The sequence below is a fragment of the Dasypus novemcinctus genome, chromosome 13, assembly GCF_030445035.2.
Source record: "Dasypus novemcinctus isolate mDasNov1 chromosome 13, mDasNov1.1.hap2, whole genome shotgun sequence".
In the NCBI taxonomy this organism is placed as follows: domain Eukaryota; kingdom Metazoa; phylum Chordata; class Mammalia; order Cingulata; family Dasypodidae; genus Dasypus; species Dasypus novemcinctus.
In genome coordinates this window covers 1,140,703-1,158,376 of record NC_080685.1, presented here as the reverse complement: position 1 = coordinate 1,158,376, position 17,674 = coordinate 1,140,703, and the positions used below count along the sequence as shown (strand labels likewise).

The 17,674-nt window shown below is 55.6% G+C and overlaps 1 long non-coding RNA gene across 1 annotated transcript; it reads left to right on the top strand.

Moving 5' to 3' along the window:
- The first annotated feature begins 4,800 nt into the window (after positions 1 to 4,800).
- LOC101445054 (uncharacterized) lies at positions 4,801 to 13,274 on the top strand. Its single transcript, XR_189087.5, has 3 exons — positions 4,801 to 5,044; positions 10,357 to 10,556; positions 13,147 to 13,274. It is a non-coding gene; the product is annotated as an uncharacterized lncRNA (long non-coding RNA).
- Positions 13,275 to 17,674: the final 4,400 nt, after the last annotated feature.

Here is a 17,674-nt window from a genome sequence, read left to right as displayed (position 1 = left end):
GCGCGGAACCGCCCCCGGCCCGCCCCCGGCCCGCCCCCGGCCCGCCCAGTGACGCGCCGCGCGGAGTCGGGGCGCCGGGGGTCCTCCGCGCCCGCCCGGGTGGGTGAGCGGGCGGCGGCCCCGCGGGGTTGGCGGGGGGCGTCCCCCGGGGCGGCGCGCGTGGCCCTCCTGTGGCCCCAGGCCCCGTCCCCGCCGCGCCCCGCAGGCCTGCCCACGGGGAGCCCCGACCCTGCGGGGGCCCTTCTCCTGGGGCGCTCGAGCTGCCAGCCGAGCGGGGAGGGGGCGCCCACGGGGCGGGGCTTGGCGGGGCGAGTGGGGGCCCCGGGGGCTTCTGTCCCGTGCGCCCCACCCCGGGCCGACGCCAACTTAACCCGCCGCCCTGTGTGCGGACACATGGGCCACTGCCCACGGACCCCTCAGAAAGCCCTCGGGCCGCTTAGATGGGGTCATGACTGAGTTCGGGGTAGGAAGATGGGAGGATAAGGGGCGTGCTACTACTTCCATTCTTCCTGCCGTGTAGACTGTGGAGGTGATGGCTGGGACCCCAGCAGCCGTCTTGGACCACGAGGCCAGTGAAGCCACGAAATGTGGAGCCACTGGCTTGGAGTTACTCCTGACTTTGCGTCAAGGAGGGAAAGACAACTTCCATCTTGTTTAGAACATTACTGTTTTGTGATTTCATTACATGCAGCTAAACCAAAGTTTGTTTGACACACACAACGTTTTCCACCCGTGCCCACCGGGCCCTGTGCTCCTCCAGCCGTCCGCGGCCGCAGCAGTGCTCGCGCCATCCCTTTGCACTCCAAGGCGTTGTGAGATCTGCTCATCTCAGACCCGGTAAAGGCTGTAGAGCAGGTCTTGTAACTTCTAGGCATCCCGCCATAGGGGCTAGACGTTCGTGTGCCCAGTTCTACGCTTCTGCATTTACCTTGTTTTAAATCTTGGAGCAACTCGGTGAGGGGACGTTGCTGTTACTCATTTAGCTTGCCGAGACGAAGCTGTTTCCCAGACTGTTGATAAGGACGGGCAGAGCCAGCCGGGAGCCTCGGCTCTGCCGGGGCGCAGCCCTCTCGGCGGCGCAGTGCGCGGGGCCGGCGGGGGCGGCCTGGGGCCCCCGCTTCTCCTCCGAGGTTGTCCTCAGCTGCTCGTCCCGTGACGGTCTGTGAGGCGGGCTCGGCGCCTTCGGCTTCAGGGCTCGGTGCTCGTGGGGTTTTTTCTTTGAACACACCCTGCCCGGGGAGGGGCAGTGCCTGAGCTGCCGCGGCTGATGCCCGGGTGCGAGTCCAGCCCGCCCTCTGCCGCGGGCCCAGGCAGGTCCTCGCCCGCTCCGGGCAGGGGCTGGTGTGCGCAGGGACGTGAGGCGCCTCTGAGCACCGTGAGGAGGGCGCGGGAGGAGCAGCCGGCGCTCCCCTCTCCTCCGTGCCGGTGGGGTGTCCTTCCTTTTGGTGGCACTGGACTGCGGGCCGCAGGTACTTGGCACCCCTCGCTCAGGGGTTCTAACTTCCTCCCCTGAGCACCGGGGCCTGGAGGAAGGCCAGCAGCGGGCAGCAGCGCCGGGCAGGCGCCCTTGCCCGCGGGCATGGCGCTTCAGTCCCGTGTGAAGGACGCGCGGTGGGCGCGGTGAGTCAGCCTTCACGGTGTGGCCTGCGGCTTGGGGGCCACTTGTCGCTGCAGCGGAACCTCGCCTGACCTGCTGGGTCCATTTAGCTCCTTGCAGTTCGGTGCAGCGTTTTCCTTTTTAAACTTTTCTGAAAGGTTTGTTTACTGCCTTTATATTTTTGGTGGTGGGTACTTCGAAAATAAGTAATTTCGTATAATTATAAAGTGTATATACTTTCTAGAAAATGTGGGAGATATAGAAGAGTGAAGAAAGGTCACCCACTTCCGTTTCCACTCTTCTGCCCTGTGTTTTTCCTCTAGTTTTATTTTTGGCAAGCTTCTCAAATGAGGACTGGGTAGGGACTTGGGAGTCTGGAAGGCTTGCTCAGGACAAGGTGGAGGAGAAGAGCCGCGGGGGCGGACGCTGGCGATGGCCTCTCCGTGAGACCGCGCAGCGCGTCGGGAGCTTGGCGCCTCACGCCCGGGCCACGCAGAGCCGCGCGCCGTGTGCGAACGGTCTCGCCTGCCGGGTCCCAGGGCCGAGCCTGCCAGGCACAAACCCCGGCCCGCCCTGGGCGCCGTCACCTCTCCAGGGACTGCCAGCCGTCCTGACGCGGGACAGAAGGACGCGCGAAAGCAGCCGCTCTTCCCTGGGAGGGCGGCCTGGAAGTCGGCTCTGGGCAGCACCCGATGACCTCGCGCGGGTCACATGCCCCTGTGGCAGCGAGGGTGGCGCCTCCCCCCTCCGAGGACGCTCGGGCTGCTTGAGCAGCTCTCGTGTTCTCCGCTTTTCCTGCTTCAGTAACTGAAGTCGCGTTTCTCACGCGCTCTGGTTTCCAAACTCTTTAGTCTCCTAGACCAAACCGAGGACTCCAAAAGGCTTTTGTGTACGTGGCCCGTCACTATCAACATGTAATGTAGTAACATATTTGAAATTAAAACCGAGAAACTTTTAAAACATTAATTACTTAAAAGTAATAAGTCCATGACATATTTACAAAAATAGCATTTTTTATGAAAAATGACTGTATTTTGCAACACAAAACATAGCAAGACGAGTGAAACCGTTTTCCATTCGTGGTGGACGGAAAAACGGCCCCTCAAGAAGCGTGATCATCAGGGCCGGGGAATGGGTCACATGGCACAGGGGACTTGGCCGGTGTGACTAAGCCCCTCGGGGATCACGCAGCCACTCGCCAGGCGTGGAGAACGCTTCCAGGCGGTGGAGGGAGGCTGGCGGGAGGAGGGCGGTCGCTGGCCTCGAAGCTGGGGGGAGCCCCGCGCCCGGCCGGGGAGGGCGAGGAAACGGCCCCCTGGAGCCTGCCCGCGCGGTGGCCGCTCCGCTTTTAGGCCGGCACAGCTGTGTCGGCTGCGGACGACACGATTGTACTAGAACAGATCCGTGGCACTAAGCCACAAGGTCGGATTTGTTGCGGGAGGAATAGAAAACTAAGCTTTTTAATAGAGGCCCGCTGCGTCCTCCCACCTGCTGCGCGTTCAGTCTGCTGTGATACGGCGCCCGCGCTGACGTGTGTGAGGAAAACCTGGCCTGACACAGATTTGTAGTTGGAGAATGCAGACATGGTTCAATAGTGTTTTCCGATGATTGTGAATTCTTCTTGGCTACTATACCTAATTTTCAATTGCATTTCTTAAAGTTTAGTTTCACTGTGGACCCCAAGCCCTCTCCATGAACCTTTTATTTGCTATTATAGTAAAACCCGCCGGCCTGCACTTTGAGTGGCCCCTTTGCCGTGCGTCGTTCTGTAACGTCGTGTAGTCATTTGGAAAACAGCACTTCACTGAGCTACGTACATCTTCCAAGGGTTGACACATTTCATTATATACAACATAAATCAAAACACTTGTTAATATCACCCCTAATCTCATCCAAAAGGCCTGTAAGTATTGGGAAGCTATTATGCTCTCAATGGCAGATACAGACTTATCCGAGTTCTCATTCTCACTTGAAAGCTAAATTTTAAAAAAAATTGCCAACAAACACCATCGTTGTTTCTCTTGAAATGACAGGTTCACTTTGTTCATTTGCAAGAAAACGACTGCCACAAAACCAAGTCTGAGTAACTTTAGGTTTCCTGTAATTCTTTCCAAAAAAAAAAAAAAGTGTTCCATGGAAAAAGCAGCTAGTACAGCTTTCAACCCACAAAATCCCTGACGGGCTTTTCCTAACACCGCCCGAGGGGCACGGGCGCCCTGCCTGCTTCCCACGTCACCACACAGAAGTCTAACGTGAATCCTGGGCAAGGGCAGGGCCAAAAAAATTATAATTTTTATGCTTTTTTGACATTCTCTATTGAAACTGGCTTTTTATTTTTAATATTAGGAGGTATCCAGGGATTGAACCCAGAACCTCGTACACAGAAAGCAGGTGCTCGACCACTGTGCTACACGTCCACCGCCCTGGCCCCCTGAGGCTGGCTCTTTTTAGCCGCTGACCAGTGGCAGTGGCGAATACCCGTGGACCGGCCATGCGCGGCGCCCGCGGCTTCCTGCCCCCGCCTGAGCTCCGCCAGCTCCCGTGTCCACACAGGAAAGGGCAGTGACGGTGTTGCTCATGTGCTATTGCAAGGAAAGGGTTTAGCTTTCACAGAGAGGCGAAGCTGAAGGCGGCTCTGCAGTGGGAAGACGGAGGGAAAGGGGTTCTGGCGGCTTTGGCACCAAGAATGGGAAAAGTGGCGCCAAGGCGGGGGCGGGGCCAAAGCGAGGGCGGGGCCAAAGTGGGGCGGGGCCAAAAGCAGGGCAGGGCCAAAAAGTGGGGCGGGGCCAAAGCGGGGCATGGCCAAAGCAGGGGCGGGGCCAAAGCAGGGCGGGGCCAAAGTGGGGCGGGGCCAAAAGCAGGGCAGGGCCAAAAAGTGGGGCGGGGCCAAAGCGGGCGGGGCCGTTGGTGGAACGCGGTGCCAGGAGTGAACGTGGCACCAAGTCGCCGGAATGTCGGGTCGGGAGCGGCGACTCAGGTCGGGATCGTGTGAGTCGGTTAGGTGTCTCGGATAGGCTGTAACCCCTGAAGCACCCAGTCAGTGGGGAGCAGGGAGCGACCTGCTGCTAGGCTCAGGGTGCAAATGTCAGTGTTTCTTGCTGTTTGTGCCGGCCATGTTATTCAGGTCTTGCGCCCGTTCTTGCAAGACTGTTAATTAAACTCTTTTCTCCTCTGCAGTCGGGTGAGCTTTTGTTCTCTTACAGGTGCGGCTTTCTTTCTAACAATCTTGGGGCTTATCCGGGATCCAAAGCTTAGGACGGGGACCCCGGGGCGGAGGAGGGGAAGGCGCGCCCCGCTGATTGAGCGGTCTCAGACTCTGCCGCTGGGGGCCCATCTTGACATCTGGGAGGACCTGAGACCAGACGCTTGGATCTGCTGATTGTGGGTGAGAAAAGGGGAAGGAGAACCTGCCTCTCAGTGACCAGGCAACCCTGTGCACGGGCCAAGGTAAGAAAAGGACTGTTAGGTGTTGCCTTGGTGGGGGGAGTTCTGATGAGTGGGGTTGACTGTGCGTGCATGGGACATGGGACATACTGCGCGCAGCACGTGTGGGGTCCCAGTTTGCGTTTCCCTTCTCCCATGAGGGAAAGGGTGGGAGATAGACGAAGTGAAAAGATTTGAGAGAAAGAAACCCAGACAAGACTCAGAGCGGGGAACAGTGGCAGTCGGCCAGCCGGGAAAAGAGGAAAGGGGTCTCTGTTGGGTCCCCCGGGGGCATTCCTCCAGATAGTCCATTAGGTTGGATGTTGAAACACTGGACCAATACTGATCAGACTAAGGGAAAGGATAAAAAGAAAATGATTAAATGTTGCTTTTACATTTGGGCCAAAGAAAGCGTTTTACTGTCCAATGTATTTTGACTAAAATATGAGCAGATGAGAATTGGCTCTGCGCCACCCTTGTACTTTATGTTAATGAAAAGAAACCCTTCTCCAAGGAGGGGTCTGAGTCTGCCACGTGCTGGCTGAAGGGGAGGGAGGCCATTCTCTATCCCATGAAAGCCCAGACTCCAGACCCAGAAACAGAGTCTGAAGAAGCCAAGCCCCGGGACCCCTATTGAGCCTTCCTTCCTCCTATGTCTCCCCTCCTCTCTCAGGGCAGGAGCTGGTGGAGTCAGAAGGTCTGATAGGACCCACCCAAGCCCCCAGGGAGCCAGAGGGCCAATCGGTGCCCACCGCCCCACCAGTTATGACTCCAAGCAGTTAAGGAAGGAATTGGAACAATGTAGGAAGGGTACAGAACTTTCCCTTCTCCACGGCCCCCAAAGGAAAGAGGGCAAGGGAACAGAATCCCATTGGGCTTCTTTACTCCTTGAGAGAAGCGCCGATTGGGCAGGAGAGATGGGGTATGTGAATGCCTCACTGACAAGGACGGAAGTCAGAAACCTTAAGAAGCAGATGAAGTCGTTAATGCAAGAGCCAGCGGGTCTGGCTGATCAAGTGGATCAATTCCTAGACCCGAGTCTACACACGTGGTCTGAACTTTTGTCTATACTGAGTATCCTCTTTACAGGAGGAGAAAGGGGAACGGTGAGGAGGCGGCTCTGAAGGAGTGGGAGAGGCAGCGCCCGCCCGGACAAGGGGTGGTGGCAGCGGAGCAGAAGCTCCCTAACGTGGACCCCAGCTGGGATAATAATCATCAGGGTGCTAGAGCACAAGTGAAGGCTCTTAGAGACCTCATTGTACAGGGGATAACATTGGACATGCCTAAATCACAGCATTTAAATAAGGCCTTCGAGGTGAATCAAGAAAAAGACGAAACTGCCTCTGCTTACCTGCAAAGGTTGAGGGACCAGGTGAGGAAATGTTCAGGCGTGGACCCTGATAACCCTGTGGCCCAGAGAATGCTAACGGTCAGCTATGTAAAGGGGTCTTGGCCTGACATTCAGAACAAGATCCAGAAAATAGATGGACGGATGGATAAACCTGGAGGAGTTAGTGAGAGTCTCAGAAAGTGCTTGTGAAGAGGGAGGGGAAAGCAGAAGCAGGAAGCCAGAGTCACGATGAGCACGGTTGACCACATGGTCCAGAAAAGATTAGAAGCGAGGCAGGGAGGGGGCAGGCAGAGACGAGCGAGGGGAGCAGGCTGGGCTAGCCGGGATAAAGGGCTGAGAGAGAGCAGGACGTGGCAGGGTGTTATCACTGTGGGAAACCTGGCCACTTCAAGAGGGAGTGTCTGAATTTAAAGACAGAAGGTCGGGCCCCACCCCTGATGAATTCTGAGGGCTAGGGGTCAGAGGCTCCTGATATCAAGAGCCCACCGGGAGCCTCTCGCAAATCTAAAGGTGGGCCCATAGCAAGAGGGAATTACATTTTTGGTGGCCACCAGAGCAGCTCCGTCTTCTGTGAACCACCTCCCAGTGGGAAGCAAACTCTCTGGCAGTTCCCTTACAGTCTCGGGGGTAAAAGGGAAGGGGTTTAGAGTCCCCATTCTTGAGCCAAAGTATTCGTTGGAGGAGAACCAAATTCTGAGCCCTCTCCTGTACATCCCAGAGGCTGGGAGTAGTCTGTTGGGAAGGGACCTGGTGGCATCCTGCAGCTGGAGTTGGGAGTGAGGGATGGGCAGATAGAAACAGCTCTAGCCCTACTTACTGAGGAAGACGGAAAGGGCATCAAGGAGGAAGTATGGGTAAAGGAAGGGAAGAGGGGGTTGCGGGTTCCTCCTATTAAAATCAAATTTAAAAAGGAAGGAGAAGCTGTCAGAAACAATAGCCCATTCCCCTAAACGGCGACAGGGACCTCAACCCATCACTGAGGTCTTATTTGAGATGGACTCTTAGAAGCCTGTATGTCCCCCTTTGACTCTCCCATCTTACCCGTCCAAAATTTGGATGACAGTTGGAGGATGGTGCAGGACCTGTGGGCCACCAACCAGATTGCCCAGGTTCGGCCCCCTGTAGTCCGTGGCCCTTACCCCTCCTCAGAAAGACCCCCTCATCATGAGTGGTTAGTGTCGTAGAGCTGAAGGACGCCTTTCAGGCCTGCCCCCTCGACCCCTTTGTTCGCATCTGAGTGGGAGCGTCCCTTCACTGGAAGGAGGCAGCAGTACAGACGGACGGTCCGTCCCAGGGCTTCATGGAATCCCCCAACCTGTTTGGGCAAGAACCAGAGAAAGTATTGGAGAAAATTTCAATTCTATCTGAAAAAGCCCTTTTAAAATATGTAGATGATCTGCTAGGATCAGGTGAAGAAAGGCAGGTGGGGGCCCAAACCACAAAGAACCTATGGAAATTTTGGGGAGCTCAAGGGTTAAGGGTATCAAAGAGTGAGTTACAATTAGTAGAAAGGGAAGTCACGTGCCTGGCCATCTCATCAGTGAGGGGAAGAGGAGGATAAATCCAGAGAGAACACAGGCCATAACTGAATTACCTCTTCGAGAACTAAGGAAAGTCTTGGGATTGGTAGGGGATTGTGGACTGTGGATAGACTCTTATGCACCCCAAACTAAGGGGTTACATCACAAACTGTTGGAGGAAGAGCCCGACAAGTTAAAATGGAAAGAATGGGAAATAGAGGCCTTAGAGGGGCTCAACGGGCACTGCTGCAGGCCCCTGTCCTAGCCCTCCCTTCCCTTGAGAAGCCTTTCCACCTGTGTGTTACAGTGATAAAGGGACAGCCTTGGGGGTTCTGGCCCAAATCTGGGAGGTCAAAGGAGACCGGTAGCCTTCCTTTCCAAGATTCTGGATCCAGTCACTAGGGGATGACCTGGACGCGTTCAAGCTGTGGTGGTAACTAATCTCCTGGTGGGAGAGAGCAGGAAGCTGATTCGGGGGAGCCTTGGTCGTTAGTCCCCCTCATCAGGTCAAAACTATCCTGTCTCAGAAAGCGGGAGGTGGCTGACTGACTCCTGAATTCTGAAGTATGAGGCTGTCCTCATGGAAAAATGACTTGGCATTGACAGCAGACCACAGCCTAAACCCGGCCTCCTTCCTCTGGAGGGGACCTGACCAAGCGGAGGCTCCTGAGCAGGACTGTTTAGACCTGACTGAGTGTCAGAGCAAGTCCCATCTGACCTCAGGGACTTCCCCTGCACTCGGGGGAAGAATTACTCACAGACGGGTCCTCCGGGGTCTGAGAAGGAAGGGACACAGTGGCTGTGCAATTGTGGATGGACTAACCTGTGAGGTGAGAGAAGCTGGCCGACATCCCAGTGACTGTCAGCTCAAACCTGTGAACTGTGTGCATAAAATCAAGCCCTCAAATCATTAGAGGAAAAGGATGGTTCAGTCTACACCAACTCTAAGTATACCATGGGGTAGTCCACACCTTTGGAAAAATTTTGGAAAAGAGGGGATTGATTAACAGCAAAGGAAAAGGGCTAGTCCACAGGGAATTAATAAAACAAGTATTGGCCAATCTACTTTACCCAGGAAATATCGGTGGTGCATGTAAACGGATGTCAGAAGGGTCATACGTTTGAGGCAAAGGGCAACAGGTGAGCAGATGCAGGGGCTGGGGAAGCCTCCCTTGGCTCCCCTTTGAAGCTGACGATCCTGGCACCCTCCATTCCTGAAGAGTTCAGGGCCCCACATTCTCTGACAAGGAGGTGAAGGAGCTGGAGCAGCTAGGAGCAACCCTGGATGATCAGGGGAGGTGGCTCCTCCCAGATGGCAGGAGAATGTTGAATAAACAAGTGATGAGAGAGGCATCAGCAGCCTTACACCAAGGGAGTCGTGGGGGGTACAGGCCAGGTGTGATGTGGTTCTCAAGTATTTTGGATGCATGGGCCTTTATACTGTAGCTAAACAATAACTGAACGATGTATAATTTGCCAAAAGGTTAATAAGAGAGTCTTAAGGAAGCGAGAGCAAGGGGGACGGGAGCTGGACCTCAGGCCATTCCAGAGCGTTCAGGTTGACTACACTGAAATGCCCCCGATGGGTTGGCGAAAGTATGTTCTGGTTATTGCGGATCATACAGGATGGGTGGAGCGTGTCCTCTGGCCTCCGCTACAGCGTCAGGAACTTCTAAATTTATCCCCGAACAAATTTTCCTTGTTATGGGTGAGTGGAAAATACAGACCCACACGATGGTGCCACTTTACCTCCAGAACATGACGCGCAGCCTGGGTGTCACGTGGAGCTTCCATACACCTGGGCACCCGCCGTCTTCAGGAAGGGTGTAGAGAATGAATCAGACTTTATTTATTTATTTATTTTAAGATTTATTTATTTATTTAATTCCCCCCCTCCTCCGGTTGTCTGTTCTCTGTGTCTTTTTGCTGCGTCTTGTTTCTTTGTCCGCTTCTGTTGTCGTCAGCGGCATGGGAAGTGTGGGCGGCGCCATTCCTGGGCAGGCTGCTCCCTCCTTTGCGCTGGGCGGCTCTCCTTATGGGTGCACTCCTTGCGCGTGGGGCTCCCCTACGCGGGGGACACCCCTGTGTAGCACAGCACTCCTTGCGTGCATCAGCACTGCGCATGGGCCAGCTCCACACGGGTCAAGGAGGCCCGGGGCTTGAACCTTGGACCTCCCATGTGGTAGACGGACGCCCTAACCACTGGGCCAAGTCCATTTCCCGAATCAGACTTGAAAACGCATCTTTCTAAGCTGGTCTTAGAAACGAAGTCACCCTGGATTAAGGCTGACCCGTAGCCCTACTGAGGATTAGAACTGCCCTAGGAAAGAGCTGGGAGTCTCCCCTTATGGAATGCTTTTGGCTCGCCTCTTCCCAGGAGGACTGGAGACCTCCTTCTTAGAGTCGAAGGATCTCTTCCCTAAGAATTACATACTGGCTTTGTCCTCCACTTTGTCACCCCTCAGGCATCGTGGCTTGCTGGCCCAGACCCTGCCTCTTGGATTCACTGTCCATCAACACCAACCAGGCAGTTGGGTCCTAATCAAGTCGTGGAAAGAGTCCAAGCTTCAGCCACCTTGGAAGGATCTGATCAAGTCTTGTTGACAACTGAGGCTGCAGTCCAGACAGCAGGAAGAGGCTGGACCCAATATACCAGAGAAAAGGGGTCAGTACCCAACCCAGACGATGAGTACCCCACACCACCAAGTCCTGGGAAATAACTCCAACTCCAGATCCCTCCAGGAGCACTCTGAGGAGGCAGTAGTTGGGAGGGCGTCAGAAAGGAGAGGGGCTGGACGGACTCCGTATCAGTGACTTTGTGGGAAGACGCCCCTCCACCTAGAGGGAAGGCGCCCCTCCACCTAGAGGGAAGGCTATTACCTGTATCCACCTTGTCTAGTGCCTTAAGAGACTGGCAGGTGAAGGATTTAATGTTGCTGAAAATGAGAATAATTATACTGTGATGTCTGAGATTCAGGTCGTGACAAGCCCCGTTAGATTGATAGTAAGTGTAGCTGAAGGCCTCGAGTCGCAGACTGTGCAGTTGGACGCCTGCCAGGTGATGGACTGTGGGGATTTAGGACAGCAGTGGTGACTGAGGGGGAAAAATATCTACGCCCGGGATCACCGAGAGGTTGTCTTGACCTCCCCCCCGTGTCCCTCGGTACCATGTGTGGTGGACTACCGAGGACAAGGGGTGGGCCACCAGGAACGTCCACACGGGAAACCGTTAGAGGACAAGACGGCCTTTCATGAAGGCAATGCCCCACCAGACTGCACAGCCTCCAGTGTCGCCCGGTGGTAATGACCCCTGGAAAGGCAGACAGAGTCAGCCACAACAACCGTTATTCTCCCCCCGACAGTCTCCGGGGGGGTGGACGTTACAGGTAAAGCTCCCCTCGGGAGGCTCCGTATTCGAGTCCTTCCCCCCCTGTGCACGTGACGTCAGCAACGCCCCCTCCAGCTCACCCTTCAGAGATGCCAAGGGAAACCCACCAAAGGCCGGCGCCCCAACTCAGAGTGATCCCAGCGCAGTCAGGAGGCTGAAGGCAGAGGATTTAAAGCAGACCGTAGAAAGAGAGACAGGCTATGAGGGCACAAACGCCTGGGCAGAATGGGTCAAACATACAGTCCAGGGTCTGAACAAAAGCAGCTGTCACGCTGTGCCACAGGCCGGCCCACGGCTCGTGTCGTGCCCTTTCCGTTAGGGATGGAAGGGCATGAACGGGAGTTGAGGTGCCCGCGGCTCCTCTTCCAGAGGCTGCTCCTGGTGAAAACTGCGGTGCGTTGTCCTCTCCCTTCCCTCCCGTCAAAAAGGAAAGCACCAAAGCCACCCCGGCTTCCCGCCTGGGTCCAGGAAGTCCCTCTGCCTGTCTCTCTAGATGGGAAAGGGGTCCAGGACCTGGGGACCGTGGCCCCGTGGCCCCGCGTGGGGAACGTGAGTGAGGGTAGTGCTGGCAAGTTCCCCAGGCTGGCCACACCCCGAGCAGACCTCTGGGGGTAAAGGCGTCCTCCGCCAGCGTTACCTGAGAAGTGGGAGGGGCCTGTTCAGTGGCCGCCCCATTCACCTGGCATTTGAAAAGAGGAAGAAACTCAAAACCAGGGAAAGAGAAAGAAAAGGGTTTACTTGGTTCCTTTGAGGACTGAATTTATCTAGCTAGTGCAGGAGTTCCCTGGGGAGTCCCTGGTGAATTTAAAGCTAGAAATCAGGTGGCTGCAGGATTTGAGTCATTCTTGTTCTGGTGGGCCACTGTTAACAAAAATGTGGATTAGATTATATATATATTATAACCAACAAAGATTTATCAGTTATACTAGGGATGCAGTTAAGGGAAGAGCAGAACAGTTGGATGCCACTAGCTGAGTGGCCTGGGAAAACAGGATAGCCCCGGACACGATGCCAGCAGAGAAAGGAGGCGTCTGTGTTATGATTGGAGGTACTTGCTCTACCTTCATCCCCAAGAACGTGGCCCCAGACAGGACTATCACCACAGCCTGGCAAGGCTTACCAGCCTTATCTGAAGAGTTGGCAGAAAATTCTGGCACAGACGACCTACTCATAGGGTGGTTAGAGCTGTTTTGGAAAATGGAAAGGGGTGGCCCTGTCTGTCCTGATGTCCCTTATCAGGGTGGCTGGGTACGCGCAGCAGCTGGATGTTGCATCATCCCATGTGCCCGAGGGTTAGTGCAGAGACTCATGGAAACGGCCCTAACCAGACAGATGCCCACACAGCACAAGCAAAACCACTTGTACCCCCTTAAAGAGGAACCTCTTAGCAGATTTGAGAAACTAAATTGTGAAAACTAAAAGTAAGAGGAGGGATTTGTGGGAAAGGGTTGAGTTTAATTTTCACACAAAGGGGAAGCCAGAGCCGGCTCTGCCGCTGGATGAGGGAGGGAAAGGGGTTCTAGCGGCTTTGGCACCAAGAATTTGAAAAGTGGCACCAAAGCGAGGGCGGGGCCGAAGGAGAGCTGCAGTATCAAGAGTGAAAGTGGCGCCAAGCCCCCCCCCCCGTCTCAATGGAATGGGGGAACGGGGAGCGGCGACTCAGGGCGGGAACCCCGTAAGTTAGTTTGCCGTCTCGGATAGGCTGTAACCCCTGAAGTGCCCAATCAGTGGGCAGCAGGGAGGGACCTGCGTGTTCGGCTCAGGGTATAAATGTCAGTGTTTCTTGCTGTTTGGCGCACCAGCATGTTATCCAGGTCGCGCACCTGATCTTGCAGGATCATTAATAAAATCCTTTTCTCCTCCACAGCTGGGGGAGCCTTCGTTCTTTCAGAGGTACAGCTCTCTTTCTAACCTTGTGGAAGCGGATCCCCGAGCCTGCAGGAGGCACCTGGAGAACCGCCCCAGGGGCATCGCCACCTCCCGGGCCTCCAGCAGGTGGAGCAGGTGGCCTGAGCACGCTGGCGTTTGCCTCTTCAAACCGTTTCCGGGACGTGCACATCCACTTGGTGACTGTTTCCAACAAGACCTACGCGCGTCACAGCGTGTCCTTGTGGACAGTCAGCAAGTGTTTCCCCTTTTCATTGGCTCTTCTTGGTTATTTCTTTGGTTTTGTGAACCATTGTGCACACACAAAAAAGGAAGTTAGTAGCTATCAAGTGGTTATTACCATTTAGTGAGGGGAAAGATGTAATGCATGTGTTTGGACAATATTTAGTTTCATTACCCTTCGTTTTCTTCCACATCTAAATCCTAAGGTAATACTGGAATATGGTAAGGTAATATTGGATTGGATATGATGAGGCACACCCATCCTTTTCTCTGGCTTTACGGTGTTTGATGACGATGTATTTTCCAAATAGAAATAAAATAAAAAATTCTAAATAGTAAAAAGGAGAAGGCAATAATTTAGAGTCACCTCCCAAAGATGACTCTGGTAACAAGGTGTTGTAAATTCTTTTGTGGCTGCTTGCTCCCCTGACCTTGTATTATATGCACGTGTTCTTGTGTAATCTTCACATGCATTATCTGAAATAGACAAAATCCCAGTGATTGGATATACTATACCTTATTTAACATTCACTTATTGCTGTATTTTTTAGAAGATTTCCAATTTTTAAATTTTAAGGCCTGGATTTCCCCCCGATTTTAGGATTATTCTTTAGGATAAATCCCCAGAAATGAAATTATTGGAACTTTTGAGGCATCTTATCAAATTGCTTTTTGGAAGACGTATGCTAAAATATACTCCCCCTGCAGAAAATGGGAGGGCCTCTTTCCTCTATCCTGGCTATTATTAGATAGTATCACTTAAAAAAAAAACTTTGCTAATTTGATAGATGAAAAAACCCCATGTTGTTTTAATTGCCTTGGTTACTAGGAAGCGTGAATCTTTTTTCCGTGTTTACCATGTACGTTTCCTCCTCCGTGAATTGCCTGTGTCCTTTGTTATGCATCTTTCAGTTTCTTGCCTCTTTTCTTACTAATTATTACACATTTTTATACTAAAGCTGCCGGTCCGTTTTCAATATTTGTAATAAATATTTCCTGAGCTAACACACAGTGTCGCAGCAAGTCAGACTCATGGACCTGAGACCTCGCCAGGATGGAATTTCACTCCTCCAGGTAATCACGGGGCACAGACGAGGAGGGGGAGTTCTGGGACCCCAGGGCCCTGCGCCCCTCCTCCCGCCATGCACCCTCCAGCCCAGAGGTCCCTGGTGGGGTGTGGGGCACCCGCGGACCCCGTGAGACCCTCCCCCTTGTGTCCCGGGGAGTCGTGTACCTGCCGGGCCTTCACTCGGTGGCCCCGCCAGTGTCCTACACCGGGACAGGGCGCTAGAAGGGCTCGCCGGCCAGCTGTCTCCCCGCAGACACCGGCCGGCACCGCTCACACGACATTCAGCCGCGACACCTGCTTCGTGACGGCCCGGGGCGGAGGGGGCGGCCCAGGCCAGCTGCTCTAACGCCTCCCCACTTTCAGGGCTGGGGGCGCTGGGCTCTGCGGGTTGCTATGTCATTTACAGGAGGCTCACGTGCCCACAACGGCAGGGGAGCTTGCCGCCATCTACTTCCACATATAAAACCGATAAATTCTCGTCGAATATTTTAAAAATATATTATCATAAGGCACTGCAGGGCATCCAAAAGCAGAAGCCGGAGGGAATCTGACCCGAAAGGAACTGCCCTGGGTTAGGTCTTTTCTGGGGCGTTCTCCCAGGGGCACCAAGCGGGCGGTGACAGCTGGGGGCTGGAACTCAAGCAGTCATCTAGGCCTGAGTGGCAGAAGGTGGAATTTGAGGCTGGAGATGGAGAGGCAGGGCTGGAAAGAGGAAGCCGCAGAGGCACCCCCAAACCCACGGCTGCTCCCAGGGTTGCTGCATCGCCGGCGGTAAAGGGACTTGACGTGGATAACGGAGACGAGCCGCGGAGAAGGCACAGCCGTCCTCGCGGAAACCAGGGCCAGGGCGCACGGAACATGGCGGCCAGAGCTGAAGGGGGAGCGGAAACCGCACAAGGACGGTTAGAGAGCGGAACGGGCTGCGGAGCTGGGGAGAGGGCGACTGCCCGCGCACACACAGACACACGTGCACCTACATGTGTGCACACGTACACACGCACATACACTGCACACGCACCAGGAAGGAAAGCGATGGAGTAGCTGAACAACACGGCCTTCGTTTCCTGCTGCTGCTGTAACAGATCACCGCGGACCTGGCGGCTTAACGCAGGGTTAGTCTCGTCCGCCTGGAGGCGGCGGTGGGGGGCTCTTCCCCCGAGCCGCCCCGGGGCCCGTCCAGCTTTGAGAGCTACAGGCCTGGGTCTGCTTCCGGCCTCCCGCTGCCGCCCCCTGTGTCGCCCCCCCCCCCCGCCCCGTCCCCTCTGGGAAGGCCCCGGCGGTCACGTTTAGGCACACAGCAGGACCACGCACTTCCACGTAAGCGCACCAGCCCTCCGGCCACGTCAGGTGGTAACCCCCGGTTCCAGGGTACGACCCAGAAGTCTCGGGGGCCCTGTAGGCAGGTTACCGTGGTCCACTCTCTGGCCCCCAAAGAGGCACGTTATCCCACAGGCAAAGACCCCCCCAATGCCCCCCAAAGCCTCGACCCATCGAAGTATCAGCTCAGATCCAGAATCAGCTGAGCCCCGCGCTGGGGCGCCTGCAGCTGGCTGCGGGCGGCGGGCCTGGGGCTCGTGGCCCCCATTGTGTGACGCGCTGTCCTCTCCCTTCTCTTCCGGCTCTCGACCTCCAGCTCCCCGCCTCGGCTCTCTCTCACAGTAACCCGGATCCGACCCTCTCTTTAGTCGGATCTCGCCTGAACTGACAGTGACCCCTTCACGAGGTCTGGCACCGTGGGGCAGAGCAGTCTACCTCGGGGGCAGGTGCAGCCTCACGGTCTGCGCTCTGAACGCCAGAAGACACGGTCTTCCACGGACACAGCACATTCATCCCGTCACCACCTCCTGAAAGCCCTCTGTGATTTCAGAGGCAACGCCGAGGGCTGCGTCTCCTCAAAACCGGGGCTAGAGTGGTCCGTCCTGGGCAACCTGCCCTCCGCCTGACGGACCTGGGAACCCTGGGAAAAAGCACCTGCTTCTGAAATACAGCGGAGGGGCAGGTGTGGGCTAGACCGTGCCTTCCAGGAGGGAGACTCTAGAAGGAAAGCTGGGAGCCCGGCCCAGCAGATCAGGCCTCACCCTGGACCCCCGGCCTGCGCCGGCTGCAGCTGGACACCTTGTCCTCGGGGCTGGAGCGGGGCTGAGCCCTCCCAGGGCGCCGGCGCCCTCCTGCCCCTCCGGCGCTGAAGGCCGCTCTGCCCGACACCTAGTGCAGACCCTGCTGAGCTGCGGGCTGGACCTGACCTCTCCCCCAAGTGGGACGGGGGCGCTGCCTGCTCCAGGCCGGGCGGGTGGCCTCACGCGGGGGCGACCCCTCCCTGGGCCCGAGCAGAGCGCTGCTGTCCAGAGCTCTCCGTCCAGGTGGCCTTCCGCTGTCTGTCAGGCCCAGCCGTGCTCCCATTTGTACGGGTTTTGCCCAAACCTTGTCAGCTTTGTGCCAGTTCAAGGGGTCCCAGCCCCCAGACAAAAGTGATTTCCACGGAGCCTTCCTGGACAACTGCGTGTCCACGTGGTCTGTGTTCAGCCACACCTTCTTTTTCAACAAATCAGTTTTACTGACACATATTAATAAAGCATAGCCCATCCGAAGTGAGCAACCAGTGGCATCTGGTGTAATCACATAGTCGAGCGTCACTTGGATCGTTATCAGAGCATTTCCAGTACCCCATAATAATAATAACAAACATAAAACCTCGCCACCTCTCTCTCTGCATGCTTCCCCTGCTGTGCGTACCTGCTATTCTGTTTCTGTCTCTCTGGCTCGTTTGTATTTATACTGTGCAAATGCAGTATTGCCCTATTCACCTTCCCCGTGAGGTTTCGTTATATTACACAGTCTCAGGTTACGTTTTTTGCTTTCCTTCTAGTAACGCACCCGTCCGTGGACTTTCCCGTCACCCCTGCCAGTCCGAGCACCGTGATGCAGCCACACGCCCCTGAGCCAGGAGCTGTCCGCTCTGCCCTCCCTTGGAGCCTGCTCTCCGGGACTCTCTTCCCAGGGCTCAGGGCGGCCCTGCCGAGCTGCTCTGGTCCTGGCCTCGGGGCTGCTCCTGGACAGGCTGGAGCCTTGGCCCATCGCGTCCTGGCTCAGCGCTCAGCTCACCCCTCAGCGCTCATTTCAGCATGAGCAGCGAGCGGGACCAGCCACCCCTTCCACATCCAGCTTGGAAAGCTCAGCTGAATAGCCAAGGTCACGTCCCATCAGGACGCACGTCCAC